Source organism: Phragmites australis, chromosome 7 (genome assembly GCF_958298935.1).
Source record: "Phragmites australis chromosome 7, lpPhrAust1.1, whole genome shotgun sequence".
NCBI classification, from domain to species: Eukaryota; Viridiplantae; Streptophyta; class Magnoliopsida; order Poales; family Poaceae; genus Phragmites; species Phragmites australis.
Window position 1 is genome coordinate 12587018 of NC_084927.1, and position 12118 is coordinate 12599135.

At 40.3% G+C, this 12118-nt stretch overlaps 1 long non-coding RNA gene across 1 annotated transcript; it reads right to left on the reverse strand.

Annotated features, from left to right (window-relative positions):
* Window positions 1–7282: 7282 nt before the first annotated feature.
* On the reverse strand, window positions 7283–9277 carry LOC133923444 (uncharacterized). The gene is made up of 3 exons (XR_009910625.1): window positions 8045–9277; window positions 7908–7953; window positions 7283–7596 (listed from the first exon to the last, which is right to left on the reverse strand). It is a non-coding gene; the product is annotated as an uncharacterized LOC133923444 (long non-coding RNA).
* Between the last annotated feature and the right edge of the window lie 2841 nt (window positions 9278–12118).

Below are 12118 nucleotides of genomic sequence, written 5' to 3' on the forward strand. Positions count from 1 at the left end.
ATATTGCTAAGTGGATATTGCTAAGTACATTGCATCTTGTGGTGTTTGCCAACAAGTAAAGGCTGAGCATAAAAGACCTGCAAGATTAATGCAATCCTTAGAAATCCCAAAATGGAAATGGGAACATATCACTACGGACTTCGTGGTTGGGTTGCCTCGTTCACCTCGAGGCAAAGATGCTATTTGGGTTATCGTGGATAGGCTTACCAAATCCGCACATTTCATCCCAATGAAGACAACCAGTTCGGCATATGATTTGGCTCCCGTGTATATCAGGGAGATAGTGAGGTTGCATGGTGTGCCAAAATCGATCATTTCAGATCGGGATTCCAAATTTGTATCTCAGTTTTGGCAGAGTTTGCAAAGTGCCTTGGGCACAAAACTTTCTCTTAGCACAGCCTTCCACCCTCAGACGGATGGTCAGTCAGAGCGGACTATTCAGACTTTGGAGGACATGCTTCGTGCTTGTGTCTTATCTTGGAAAGGCAATTGGGAAGATCATCTAGCCCTAGCAGAATTTGCTTATAATAATAGCTATCAAGCTAGTATTCGGATGGCTCCTTTCGAGGCCTTGTATGGCCGAAGGTGTGTTCCCCCTTTGTGTTGGAATTCTGTTGGAGAGAGATCACTACTTGGTCCAGATTTGGTTCAGCAAACATCAGAAAAGGTATACCAAATATGTCAGAACCTGTTGGCTGCTCAAAGTCGACAGAAGAGCTATACAGATATCCGAAGACGAGACCTAGAATTTTCAGTTGGTGACTATGTTCTTCTCAGAGTGTCGCCAACCAAAGGTGTTGTACATTTTGGTATCTCTGGAAAGCTTAACCCGAGGTACATTGGCCCATTTCTAATCACAGCTCGAGTAGGCAGTTTGACATACCATCTTGAATTACCAGATTCAATGAGTGGAGTACATAATGTCTTCCATGTTTCTATGCTAAGAAAATATCTGAGAGACCCTGAGCATAAAATTGAGGTTGAATCAATCACGATAGAGAGAGACCTGACCGTAAAGTGCCACCCAGTACGTATTCTGGATTCCTCAGAGCGAGTCATGAGAAGGAGAACTATCAAGTTTGTGAGAGTCCTTTGGACAAATCAATCAGAACGAGAAGCAACTTGGGAACTTGAAGAACAAATATGCAAGGAGTATCCTGAGCTCTTTGAGACTGGTGAGTCAAAAGTTTTGAAATATTTTACCTCTATTCCATAGTTGCCATGGAAGCGACAGAATTCGGGGACGAATTCCTTTAGGGGGGGGGGGGGAGAATGTAATACCAAATTTTTGAGAGAGAGAAAAAAAAAGATTTTGACCAAACAATTGAAGGGGAGCCGGACGACATCTTTTGTTCATGTCAACTCTCCTTTTTTTCTCTCTAGAGGGTGAGGGTGCAAAGATCTTCGCGTCGATCATCTGCACCATAACATTCTGCGCCACAACCCACCGCTACATCTGTGCCCGAAACTTTGGGTCCCTCTGGGCTAACGCTGAAACGAAGAAGTGGCGAGCGTAGCAGAAACAAGTTGTCGTCCGGCATTTATACAATAACACAGGTCGGTGTTGAAGGGGAGCCTGTTGCACCTCGTGAGGCCTGCGCTAAATTCCACAACAGTTGCGGATTCCTTGTCAAGGAGTACATCCCAATCACTGTAACTGATTGGCGGTTGGTGTCGGATGAGACGAAGGAGTTCCTGTGGGCAACATTGCAGAGAACCATCAGATTCCCCTCGGGAACAGAGGAAGCAGCCAAATAGAATGCATTAAAAACTATGGGAAAGAGCTTCCAGGGCTGGAAGAGTGAGCTCAATAAGGAATTCGTGAAGAAGAATCTAGTACCCTTTAATAAATACGGAAATATTACGCCAGAGCAATGGGCAGAGTTTTTTAGGCAGAAGACCACACCTGATGCCATCAAACTGGGTGAATCGTTCAAGCACCTTGCGAAGAAGAACAAGCACCACCATCACCTGGGCTCGTCTGGGTATGCCCCCAAAATTCCTGAGTGGAGGAGGCAAGAAGAAGAGCCTGCCCGGGATGGGAAACCCAACCCTTTAGAAAATTGTGACGAGCGAAGTAGGAACTGGGTCTACGCTTGGTCACAATGAACCGAGTCTGGGGACTTAGCCTTCAATAGCCCCGAGACCATGGAGGTGATCCAGACCATCCAAGGGCTTGCTAAGGAAGGGTCTTTAGAGCCCGACAGGGAGAATGACCTGCTTACCAAGGCCCTGGGGAACAAGGAACACCTGGGTCGCACTCGAGGCATCGGATCAAAAGTGGGCTGGAAGCATGGGTTCCCAGATGCTGCGGGCCAGTACAAGACCCGTAATAGATATAAGAAGACAATAGAGGAACAGATACAAGAACAGGTTAAGGTCGAATTCATGAAGATGTGGAATGAAAAGGAGAAGGAAAGGGCAGCATTAATGCTGATAGAGCAACCAACCAGCCCAGGATTTCGGAGCAGCGTCCGGTCCACACATTTTGATAGCCAGAGATATCCTATGGATGAAATCACAAAGGCTACCCCTTGCATTCTTCATGTTCCGGTCGGCAAGGGAGACTTCACTGTCGAGGCTGCCACTGGCCAGGCCATTCCAGGCCGTGTGTTTCACAGTCAAGATATTCCGGCCGGTTACGCCATGGTAAAAGTGGACTCAGTGCAGCCGGTTTTCATGAAGTACAAGCTTGAAATTAGCACACCTGAGGGTATTGAGATTCTCGATGAGGCTATTGGCAACTTCATTCTGTGGCCTAGACGAGATATCATATTCAGCTGTCAGAAGTCACAATCGCCAGCGTCACGCCTGTCCTAGCGCCCAACATCTCTGCCTCAAGCACCTCTGCCCCAGAGCCAACCCACTCCGACTCCGGCACCTCTGCCCCAGAGCCAACCCACTCCGCCTCAGGCACCTCTGCCCCAGAGCCAACCCACTCCGCCTCAAGCACCTCAGCCCCCGCGCCAACCCTCTCCGCCTCAGGCACCGTCGCCCCCGCGGCCGGTATCTCCGCCTCAAGCAACTTCACATCGTGCTTCACCGTCTACAACTCCGGCACCTCCGCCTCCAGCGTCTCCGACTCCAGCATCTTCGCCTCCGGCACATCCATCACCTGAGCATCAAAGAGTTTCTACAATGATTACCCCATATGAGAAAATTGATCTACCTGATCCGATGAAGAGGTGGCTTCTGTCCTCGTCAAAACCAAAGGCATCATCCGCTCAGGAATCTCCAGCGAAGGGCGATCTCACGAAAGAGATCGTCAAAGCATTAAGTACCTCGCAGATAGATTTCGTGCCTACACTGGATGTTCCCGAGAAATATGAGCATGGTAAGCCATTTCTGCCATTATTTCAACTCCAAGAAGGTCCGTGGGAGATAAGGAAATTCTACGAATGGTACATGAGGGCATGTCGCGCGGGGCTCTCCATAATCACTGCTTCTGTCCCTGCTATCGTTTATCTAAGCGGAGACAACTACCTCATATTGGATTTTAAGGACATACACGCTTCGTTCCGCGTCGACAAACTTGATGTCAATCTCATAAGCGTGTGGTGCCTGTAAGTGCCAACAATCTACCCCTACGTTCATATTTGTACCAATATATGCTATAGAAGCTAATGACTATTGACTTGTTCTGTAGGATGCAATTTAACGATGCGGAAAAGTTGAAGAGGCCTGTCGGATTCAATGATCCGCAACGAATTTCCTAGCCCAACATGGTCGTGAACATAAGGACTGATGACCCTAGGATTAAGGGGAAGAGTAAAAAGGATAAAGCACAGGTCATAAAAGAAGCAACCAAAACAAAAAGGCTCGAAATGTCAACATACATAGGAAGGGCTATGCTAGAAATGCAGGACAAGGACTGCATCTTCGCTCCCTACAACTTTAAGTAAGTGTGATACGTTATGAATCTAACATAAGTGTTCAACTTAGTTGATCGATCAAGAATCTAACATAAGTATTCATGTAGCGATCACTATATTTGTATAATGCTGATGCCAAAGTCGAGCAGATTTGTGGTCCTTGACTCTGCCGATTTCCAACAAAAAATCCTACCAAGATTTCATTGACGTTATATAGAGGTAAAGGAAATCCCCTATACTTAAAATTCTTATACATTATTTATGAATTGATAATTACTTGTTGGTATTCGAATAGGGCCTACAAGTGGTACGTAATGAAAGGTGGGATACACGATACGGACAAGCCGGATGCGATGACGGTCCGTACACACTTTCCAGTAATAACACAACTTCTAATTCTTGTATCCCACTATTAATGACGAAGAGTTTTATTGAACTAATGAATACGTTGCGTTTTTATTTGTAGTGCCACAAGCAAGGTTTCAATAGCGTTCTTTGTGGATACTATGTTTGCCAATTTCTTAGGATAAACGGGAGGTACACAATGAACCCTGAGCACGTAAGTCATCATTGCGTCTGGACATTCTTATTTGGTTATGTTTCCGTTGTCAGTAGTGTTTTAACTCTTTTAGTTGTGTTTTTCAATCCAGGCAAGGATGATCTAATGTGCCAACCAATCTCTCACCGACAAAGAAATCCAAAACGTCTAACGTGACATGTGCCGGTTTATTATGCATGAAGTCATCCACAAGAACGGTAGATTCTTTGATCACGGAGGCGAATTAGCTAGCCATCCGTGGGAGAGCGACTCTTAGCTATATAGGCTTGTGATGTTGTGAATATTATTGTACTTGCGTTAAATATTGAAACATGTGATGCTATTCATATTGTTATTGAAACTGTGTGAAATCTGGATGGAATAAAATATATTCTAATTATTTTTTCGAAAGAAATACATACCACAGGCGGTTCTCTTACGGAACCGCCTGTGGAAATCTTTATATCTAAGGCGGCTGCTAATGTGGACCGCCTGTGGAAATCGATTTCCACAGAAGGTTGACATAAAGAACCGCCTCTGGAAAACTATTTCCACAGGCCGTTTATTAAGCCACGGTTGACATTAGGAACCGCCTGTGGAAATCGTTTTTCCCAGACGGTTCTTTATGTGGACCGCCTATGGAAATTGATTTCCACAGGCAATCACTTTTGCGCCTGTGGAACAAGCATTCGGTCGCAAGCGGGTGCGCTAAACGCCTGTGAAAAGGCGTTTCCACCCGCCTGTACAGTATCATTCTGTACTAGTGCTTGCAAGGAAGAGGGTCTGAAGTCGTGCTCCTATCAAAGGATGGTGATGCTATAGATGGGGGTGTTGATGACGAAAATGCAAATAGAAAAACTGCATCAGAGCTTCTGTCCTTAAATCCACATGAAAATAATGTATTTCCTATCCCCAACCACACTTCACATGCAGATATTCTCATGCAGTAATTAAATCTTCCTTTGTATTGTGCATTAATTAGGATGTACGCTTCACATGGCACGCAAACATAAAAGAAATAGATGTCACAAATGGTTGGTGGTATAAAGGATGCAGTATCTGTAAAAAAAAAGGCCTAAAACCAACTCTCGATGGCTTTGAATGCACTAAATGTAACTAAACAAAGCCAATGATTGTTCCCAGGTATTATAGCTTATTTCGCATGGTTTTACCGTTATCTTTCAATCTCAATAAATGTATTCACCAACAAGTTTTTATCTGACACACAGCTACAAGATAAATGTAGTGATAGAAGATACCACTGGATTTACAAAAATATTTATGTTCCAAGGCATAGCTGAGCAAGTTGTGAGGCGAACTGTCATTGAAGTCATGGAAGAAAGTTCATCCAGCCATATCTTACTGCTTGCAGCCCTTCATGCTCCCATTGGTCGTAGCTATGTTTTCCAGGTAATTATTAGTGAGCAAACCTTTAGGACTGGCAGCTTTGTTTTCAAAATAGGAGGGTTTTTGAGCCTCCAACGACTGCTAAGGTACAACGGAGTGGTGCTCATGCCATCCTCCAAGGTAATCCTAGAGGTTCATCTTCAGTTGAAGATTTAGTTCAGGACAAGGATCCTACTAACATGATTGGAATTGGAGCATCAAGTATTACCCTTGATAAGAGATCTAGAAACTCTATTTCATGCATTGCTAAAAGCTCCATTGATCTTGAAGGTGAAAGCACACCCCCTCCTAACACTGATGCCATCAATACTGCAAAAAAATCAACAACTAAAGGAAGAGAGGTTTCTTCCGGTTCTCATGAGGAGCATGGGTATGCGTTTTCCCCTTGAAACTATAATTTACTATTGTCATGTGTTGCACGTCCTAATGTTGGAATACCTCAAATACATTGTTATTTGTGAGCGCTCTTATTAGTTTTTAATGATGCAGAAATGTACTGGATAAACAGCCAAGGTTTGCTCGCAAACAGTTGTTTTCTTCAAAGAGGGAGAAGACAAGGTAATTCAAATTGCATAGAATTCTTGAGCAGTTAAGCATACATGTACAACTTATTGACTAAAATTACTTGCAAACTGCAGTGATGGGTGAGTCTACAACTTCCTAGATTGTGTTATCAACTGTTAGCTATTTCATCTTCTCCTCCTTTGCAATAGTTGCTGCTACCTATGTCTTGTGTTGTCCATAGAGAAATAATTGGCGCATGCTGGTGTTTTATATTTATGTGTTGTTGTATCGTGTGTTCTATGTATGTGAGGTATTTGTATTTAGCAATTCACCTAATAAATTTAGTATTTATGTATCTTTATGTATTCAGCTACTCCAGTAGAATGTTTGTAGTAGGGTCACTGTCCTTCTGTTAGATTGGTTTTTTTGATGGTATGTTATGAGCTATGTATAAATTCTATCCTAAATAAAAAGTTCTAGAGCCATTCTCCATTGGCTCTACTGGTACATTTATGTTTAGTTATCGACTATATATAAACCCAATCTTGAGTAAATATTGTCCTACCATCTATAAAAATTAACTAATAACTTATGGTACTTTACATTCTACATAACTAACCCTCCTCTTTTTTACTATAATGGGAATCATGTGTCATCCAACGTTTGATGTAACACAAGGTGTCATATGCAACATAGATTTAAAATCACGTATATATTGTTGCCTATATTTTTGTTATGCATATATACTAGGAAATTAACTCCTTTAGAGTTATTTGGCAGGTGAATTATATATTTAGAGTGTCCAACCTTCAATTTTGTTTTTTAAAATTGAAGCACAACATTATGATTAAATTCCTACATTAGAATTTACAACTATGAACATTTTTGGAATTACTAGATGCACGCTTATAATTTATTAGCATAATTGAAACCACAATTGTAGATTACATCATAGCTCGAATAACGTAATTCATAACACAATTATAGGATACAAAATGAGTCGATTATCTTATATAATTGAAAACACAATTGAATGGTACTGCATGGCTTGAGATTTATAGTGCCCACAAATGTGCTCCCATCATAGTTGGACAATACTATTATTAGTTTCCAAGCTAGATATGGCATGATACATTCATGCGATCACATATGCCACTATGCACATGCTCAGTTCTTATCTATCTAGGTCACGTGTCCATGTCATCATCCTTGCTATCAGCATCTCCTGGATCATCGCATGTCTAGAAATTTTCGGGGAACAATTCTAGTGGTCTTCTGCAATGCACACTAATGTTATATCAATGGGATAACATATATATATATATATATATATATATATATATATATATATGAGCTCTTCTCTTGCTTCATAACATATAGTGGAACATGTTTAAAATTTATAGCTTGACAATATAGAAATTATTCGGCGTGGCATGTACGAAATAGACACATGTGTATGGAAAATAAGATATAATAATATGATGGATATATTTCAATTTTGTGGATTAAATATGATATTAAAATAATATATTTAGGGTATATTTTCTAGGGCGTGTACTTTAATAGTGGCTTGACAAATGATATACCTTTTGGTCCCTCTAGTTGTATCTCCTTGTGCAACCCCTTCCAGCTCTGTCAATTTAAATGTAGCGTTATTAATTGTTCGAGTACTTGACATCGTAAATAAAGTAATGTTTCTATTGATTAAGAACTAATGTATTACCTGGGTGCTCTTCATTGCTCCTTTTCTAACATTCAGGGGTACTTCTAGTAAAGTTTATCTGATCCTTTCAGCATCCTTCTTGTAAGAGGCGTAAATGACCTATTTTGTTGTAGTGACTCTCGAGGTTGTTTGAGATGTGAGGACTTGTGACAGACGTGGATTGAATTGATCTTCTAGGCTCTCTGCTACCAGTGCAAACAACATACCCTCACCTCACACGCACCTCCTTCCATCTATTCTCTGATGATAATGCTAATCCAGGCCTAAACTCCATGTTTCCATAGTTAAGATTGTCAACACCGCTAGATTTTAGACCTTCATCCGAAGGATCCAAACTTTGTCCGATTTCCACATGGATATACACATCATGAAGCTTACAATTGATACCAACCCTCACAACAAAAGGAAGAGGCTCGGGACCAGCACAAACAACTAATGCTCTCATGTAGTCGTGACTCTCACCACACTCTAGCTTTTCGGGTCCACAAAAGCTCTCTAGAACATCCCTTTACATCATCCCATACCCAACATTACATTTGCAACCCTCTGAACCTCACCCAAAACTTTTGGAGTATTCTAGTAGCTCCCATATTCTCCTCCCATTTCTTCACCTCCAGTGCATTCTCCGAACCAAACAATACTTTTTCAGATAAGACCTTATCTTGGATGCTTGGGCATGGAAACTCAATCAGATAAGTTTTATTTCCGAGAGGTATAGCTTTCCATGGATACTTCACATTATAGACCTGCTATAGTATACCTTCAGCAACCTTTGGAGTGCTTTTGGAGTGGCCAATAATTGATGCAATTGCACATATCTTTAGATTGTTTACTCTAGCTATGCGATTTTTGCAGGGTGCTAGCTAGATGAAATGAGAAAAAATGTTGGGGGTACAATTTACCTTCATTTTGAACACTGGGTCTCTCTTCACCCATCTAATGTAATTTGATTGTTCTTCTTCCTTTTTTCCATCCTCCATCCTTGCAAATTTTCCTTGTCTTGGATATTCTCGTCTATAGAGCCTTATATATGTGGAAGGTTCCCTCCTTCATCCAGCATGAACTACACTATGTTTTCTCTCGTTACCTAACTTTATGACAACTATTTGTTAATAGTTGTCAGAGCATTGAGGCAACATGTTGCTATCTTACATCCAACCTACTCGCCGCATGTGTTAGGTTAGGTCATATAATATCACATCAGTTGTAACAGTTGATATTAACTTAGCGAGCTGTTGTTCTATATCATGACAAGAGAGGTCACTCCTTTACATGGTGCTCCTTCCTACAACAGTGTGAAGGACAATATCGTCCCCTTCTTCCTGCAGTACGAATTACAATATGTTTCTTCTGGTTTGCTAACTTTATGAAAACTATTAACCTATTTGTTAATAATTATCAGAGCATTAACCGAGGCAACCAGTTGCTATCTTACATCCTATATATGTGGAAGGTTCCTCCTTACTGCAACGTGAACTCCAATATGTTTCCTCTTGTTGGCTAACCTAATGATAACTATTTAGTAATAGTTGTTAGAGCATTAACTGAGGTAGCATGTTGCTATCATACATCCAACCTACGCGCCACACATGTTATTTTAGGTCATATAATATCACATCAGTTGTAATAGTTGATATTAACTTAGCAAGCTGTTGTTATATATCTTAACAAGAGATGTCACTTCGTTACACGGTGATGCTTCCTATAACACTGTGAAGGACAATATCATTCCTCTGGTTGGCTAACTTTATGACAACTCTTTGATAATAGTTGTCGGAGCATTAATTGAGGGTACAGTTTACTATATCTTACATCCAACCTACGCCTGTCACGTGTTAGGTTAGGTCATATCATATCACATCAGTCCTAATAGTTTTTATTAACTTAGTGAGCCATTATTCTATATCCTGACGAGAGAGACCAATCCTTTACATGGTGCCATGTATGTTAAGGACAATAGTTCTTCTTAGACACTTACATAAACAAAATGTCTTAAAACCCACTCATGTGTCAATGTATTCCTCCCATAGATGGAGCATTGAGATAAACATTGTTTCTTGTGAACATAGAGTGTTGATATATAGAAACAGTTTTAGTTAAACACTATGAAACTTCAATGGTGAAGTATTTGTTAATAACCTTAAGAGCTTCGATCCAAGCTGCAACTGGATACCTTAAATTGAGCATGCACCTGGTACTTGATAACATGCTCTATCTTACTGGAAAATAGTGGGTTTAATTTCTAGTTTATGATATACACTTGTTGCTTATCCATCTTAGCATATAATTATAAATTAAAACATTCAGTGGTGATATACGCTAAAGTTTTGCAAGAGCATTGGTGTGATCGATGCTTGATCCTAACTAATCCCAGACTTATGATCTAATGGCGTGCAAGAAAAAAAAACAATATGCAGAAACTATGGGTAACTAGGAAAAGGCCAAGATATGCATGCATATGAAAAGACATGTGGCATGATATATAAATAAAAATGTCAATTACAAATGAAATATAGGTTACACTATAGTGGCAAATCTTAGCTAAGGTTCAAGCTTATATAACACTGCACTGAATGCAACCTTTTTACTTATTATATGTAAAAATTATGGAATTGTGAATATGCACATAGCATCTTGGAGCATGGACTTGTAAATAGTCATTCATTCAGTTCGACACTATTTTTTTAAAAACTTCACTACAAATATCAATTTAAATTTATGTGAAAATCTTTATATTTAATGTACATTATCTTTCTGGTAGAAACCATGATTTTTAGGTCAATGGTTAATCTAGGATTAATTAGTGTTTAGTCGTCTGGTCACCAACAGAGCACTGACTAGAGCTGCCGACTCCATATGCTGAGCTAAATGACCGACCAGGTGACTAATTGGTGATTATTTATGATTAATCATAGACACGAACCTTTGACTTGGTTTTTAAATTTTTGGTTACCCTTTTATGTATAGTGTAGTATTTCTCAAATTCACGTCACCAATCTGTCCCTTTTATTCTTTAGTATGGTCCATGCTAATAGAGGCGGGGATACATTATTCAGAAGTTGGTCCCGTACACTACTAGCAATTACTTTCTTTGGAATCCTATGGCATTTGCTTTATGTGGAAGATTATTTTAGTGATTTTTTTATGAATGGATTGTTAAATCTTTCATGTCTAAAGGAATCTACTATGTTCATTTATTCATTAGTACGGGTGAAATACTAGATAGACATGCCTTTCAAGTTGAATGTCATCCTATGAACTTCTCTACCTATCTTGCACATGCCTTGATGACATGCTTGCATTGAAAATAGATGGATGTTGTTTTATTCATGTGATTTATGTTCTTTCTGCAAATGATTATTCTCCTGGTATCTTATTTTAAATATATGCAAATTAGAACAAGTCCATTAGCTCATTTATGTACCATTGAACCCCGGTGTTTGTCGCTCTTTTTACGAGGGAATTAGGGTCTATTGCTGATGAATAGTCATTAGTCCATGGGTGAGCTCAAGTCAAAAAGGCCACATAACATGCAGCAACAAAAGCTAGCAAAGGCAATAATGCCCTCCATGTTCCAATAATTCTTATTGATGATGTTCTAGAGCCCAATCAATTTATTATGGATGCCCAACTATGCTCAGGTGATAACTCCAGGAAAAAACTTGTATCATTCCAAAACCAAATGGTAAAGAAATGGAGGGCATCACTCAGATGAAACATATAAGCTTTACTTTCATCCATACCGTTATTAGGTGTGTATGCATGTTGCTAGAACTATTGCTCTTTCTGCACTGATGTGTATTATTGTCAAACAGTTTTGTAGCATTTTCCTACCCTTCTAATAGATGGATGACCTTTGCATGTTCCCAATACAGAAGATGTTTCCATTTCCATCCATTTGACCAATGTGTACCTTTCATGTACCTAGGAAAAGATATTAGACCACTTACACTACTACAGAACAATACTTCACTGCCAGCTCCAAACCCCCTTCACTGCTGGTTTTGGAGCCGGCAGTGGGAAACAGACAGTGATAGTCGGGGACTATCACTGCCGGCTTCGTGGACCGGCAGT